The following is a 4,107-nucleotide window of genomic DNA, read 5'->3' on the forward strand; positions in this document are numbered from 1 at the left end:
CTATCATATTCCTTGTTTATCAAAATTTCACTTTCTTTTGACTTCTGAATTAGTTTTTCGTTTTTTTTTTTTTAAACAAGTGCAAAAACCCTGGTTAAATAAAGGGCTAGATTTTATTTAAGTGGGAATGGCTCTTGGTTTAGTAAATTTTTTTGAAGGGCATAAAATTAACCTTTAGGAATAACAAGCTATAGCTTCTCCTTCTGAAATAGCAGTTTAACCGTCTAAAGTCTTTAGTTTTTCAAAAGTATAATTTTAAAAAGTGAATTTTATACATGATTATCTTTTTTTTTTTTTTTTTTTTTTGGGTCAAGATTTTATTCAACTAAAGATTTACTCACCTAAACATGTTTGTTTTTCTTTTTAATCTTTCTAATCTTCTCAACTTAGATCCTTGAACTGAAAGTTACTGACATTTGAATGCTCTCTTCACTCTACAACGATCTTTACTTCCGCAGCATTATCTATAAAAACGGGAACCAGTGTGGAAGAACCCCGTTCTATAAGTTATACTTCTCTCAAACGTGTTTTTAGATGTATAATTTCCTACAAACATCTTGGTTTACTTAAACGTGAAAAAAATTATTAGGAGAGAACCAGGAAAAGGACAATTTATAGGGAGTTCTTTTAACTTACCTTAAATGGTTTTAGTTTCATTAAGGTCGGTGTGACTCACTAAGAGATTACTTCCTAATTTCAATGTTATGTGTGAACATCCAAGAGACGCTGACTGTCTTCGGTGGGCTGTGGATTACTGTACTGGGCACAATAAAGCGAGCTCTGCAGCCCATTAATAAAGTAATTGGGTGTGGTCTCCTCCAGGCACACGGAGCCCTGCTGCACGAAAGGGTGCCAGCAGAACAGGAAGTAAAAGGACTAGGGCTTGAGTCCTCCTCAGAGCAGAGGCTGGACAGAGCAGCACAGACAAGAGAAGTGGGAGGAGCGACAGGTCATCACAAAAGCATGAGATCAGTCAGACGCCTCAGCAAGTCCAGGTCAGCGGTGCCCCAAGACAGACTACACAGGAGTGCAGAAGAGATCACTAGTTAATAATTACCGGCCAACTCTATTTATACAGGAGTCCCAATGACAATCAGTGTGAAAATTAAGCATAGATAATCATCCTCTTGTGCGTGTCTCTAATATGCAAAACAAATCAAGTTCGAGTCACCCCAAAGTAGGTTTGTAATCTTACTTCCACTCCTCTGGTGGGTGTGCAAGTTCATACTTCTCCCTCACATTGGAGACACCCATATCCAAATGGAGCCAGTGAACCTCCTCTGACCGCAGGTGACTGAGGCGAAATCCATAGCAGGCCACGTGCTTTACTTTGTGACTGTCCACTATCTTCTGAATGATGCCCCTGACGTCAGTAGCGTCTCCATGCCTGATAATACTGGCCCAAGTGGTTGGCTCACTGTTGCTTTCAAAATAATGAAAGACCTTCAACACTCGCTCCATGGCCCCAGGGGAACGTTCCACACCGGTACCCAGGTGAGTCTTGGTACTTGAATTCGGTGTGTGATTCAAGTTTGGGTCAAGGTAGGCAGCTGCCATTATTTGGCTAGATGCTAGGTATCTGTCATATTAGTTCAGAAGGCCACCATAACTCTGTGACGAAGTCAAACGATGATTTACAAATACTCCTAGTTTCTCTTTCCTCTTTCCATAGCGGTCAGAAGGAACTCGGACCGCGCTGGCGCCGGGAGACGAAGATAGACGACGACCGGGCGGCGCCGCGGTTGATGGGCCTCGCTCCCTCCCACGCCTCACGCCGCGGGCGCACAGCAGTCCCGGCCCGGCGGCGGCGGCGGGCCATGATTATCTTTTTTAATGTTCTAATATTTGACGTTTTCTGAATACTTTTTGCTATTCATAGAGCTTACGTTGAAAGGAAACAAGTAGATGTATGATGTCTTCATGAATCAAAATTACTGGGTGCCCTTTTAAAAATAATCCATTGCTAAAAATAATCCATTGCTAAAGGTCTGAAATTACAAGTTTCCTAAAAGATAATGATCTGTGTGGTCAAAAATTCTTGGAATGATCAAGATTTCTTTTAATGAGTCCTGATCGCATTTAAGAAAAGGATTTGATTTATTAACAATTTTCTAAGAAGACATCATAAAGGCATTATAGCAACATTATCTTGATTTGTAGTTGAGTAATTAGAATTTGTGATATTTGTACAAGGGTCATGAAGTTGGCTTTTTTGCAAAAGTTGTTTGGGGGAAAATAAAAGCCTGTTAACACGACTATAAACAAAGTTCCAGAGGAAAATGATTGCCTATTGAAGAGAGCCAAAATGTTTTCAAGCATTTAAGAAATAGTAATTTAGAGACAGACTGCCATGTTAGTGACCTGTAGGGGCTAACAATGCTTATGCCAAGCTGTAATATGCTAGCTTCAAGGCATTCGTCTTGATTAATGCTTTAATAGGCTTTTTGCTAGGCAATGTTTGGTTAGCACAGTTATACGTCTTTGTATAAAATTGCATTTATTGAATATCCAGTTTTGGGGAATAAAAGAAAAAATTACACTTTTCTTGAGTTGCCTCTGGCACTTTGTTTAGGTTTGTGCCTTTTAGATGCTTGACATTAAAGCTTTCATCCTGAATTATCGTAGTATTTTTACTTTATTTTCCGATTATAGTCTTTAGTCATAGCTGCTTACAAAGAATGGGATCTGGCTAATTCAAATTTAAAAGAAGGAAGAAAAAAACTCGTTGGATTCCCTGTAGATCAGGATTGTTCGTTTTGATATAGACATTTACCAACATCTGTTTCGAAAGGGAAAATAGAAGCCCACCTTAGAAGTCTAAGGGTCATCAGGAAATAGACAAACATCAGGATATTATATTAAAGCACATCTGTCTCCACTTTGGCATAGAAAGCCTATATTTAGATATTATTTTAAGAGCTGTGTTTAAAACTGCTGATAAAGTGGATTCCATGCTCATTTTTTGGTCAACTGTGTTATTTTTCTTTTTCACAGATGTACGCACTTGGTACCATAGTCTGAATATATGTTCTACCAAGACCAAAGTTTAAAAAATAAAAGTGTGGAATTTCTCTCTTTTACAGCCTGGCTTATAAACTTCAGAGCATACCTTGAGTAGTTTATGTATCCTTGGTGGAAAGTTTCCTCATTGTTATTTTACCTGGTGTGTATACATGCATGTGTATTTTACTGTCTTTGCCCAGGGCTTCCTCTGTTTGTGTGGTGTAGCACTGGTCTTCAATCACCTAGTCCTATGAAGTCTTGATGTAACCCTGGAGGATTGATGCCTGTTTGGATCAAGCCTGGGAGCTACCTTCTGCAGACCTAATTCTTTTATCTGTGAGTTGTCATAGGAAAAGGAACTGTTTAAACTTGAGATCTAGGTAAGCTCTTGTCAGCTGCCCAGGGTTCTGGGGATAGATTAGGGCTGGTTGTGGAGGTACCCATTGTGCACGCTGAACCAAGATTTTGGCAGAGTCAGAGAGCCTTGCAAGGCAACATTCATTTCACAATTTTAGACTTAAACAGTCTATTATGGGTTGGGTTTACAGTTATCATGTGATATTTAGTATAGTTTTGATTCTTACACATAAAATTTATTTCTAATTTCTCTCTTCTCTTCGCAGTCACTGGTTTGCTCTGTTGTTTTGAAGACGACTAAGGTGATTTTCCCCATCAAAATTTATCCCCGGGGGGCTTCCCTGGTGGCTCAGTGGTTAAGAATCCTCCTGCCAATGCAGGGGACACAGGTTCGAGCCCTGGTCCAGGAAGATCCCACATGCCATGGAGCAACTAAGCCTGTGCGCTACAACTACTGAGCCTGCACTGTAGAGCCTGTGAGCCACAACTACTGAGCCCACGTGCCACAACTACTGAAGCCCGCACGCCTAGAGCCCTTGCTCCGCAACAAGAGAAGCCACCGCAATGTGAAGCACGTACACCACAACAAAGAGTAGCCCCCTCTCGCCAAAACTAGAGAAAACCCGTGCGCAGCAATGAAGACTCAACGCAGCCAAAAAAGTGAGTAAGTAAGTAAATAAATAAATTTATTTTAAAAAAAAATTTATCCCTGGAAGCCTGCTGAACCAGTTAGGAGAATCTGGAGTT

The 4,107-nt window shown here is 40.3% G+C and overlaps 1 pseudogene; it reads right to left on the reverse strand.

Moving 5' to 3' along the window:
- Window positions 1-696: 696 nt before the first annotated feature.
- LOC132593304 (focal adhesion kinase 1 pseudogene) lies at window positions 697-1,811 on the reverse strand (annotated as a pseudogene).
- Between the last annotated feature and the right edge of the window lie 2,296 nt (window positions 1,812-4,107).

The sequence above is a fragment of the Globicephala melas genome, chromosome 2 (assembly GCF_963455315.2).
Source record: "Globicephala melas chromosome 2, mGloMel1.2, whole genome shotgun sequence".
NCBI lineage: Eukaryota > Metazoa > Chordata > Mammalia > Artiodactyla > Delphinidae > Globicephala > Globicephala melas.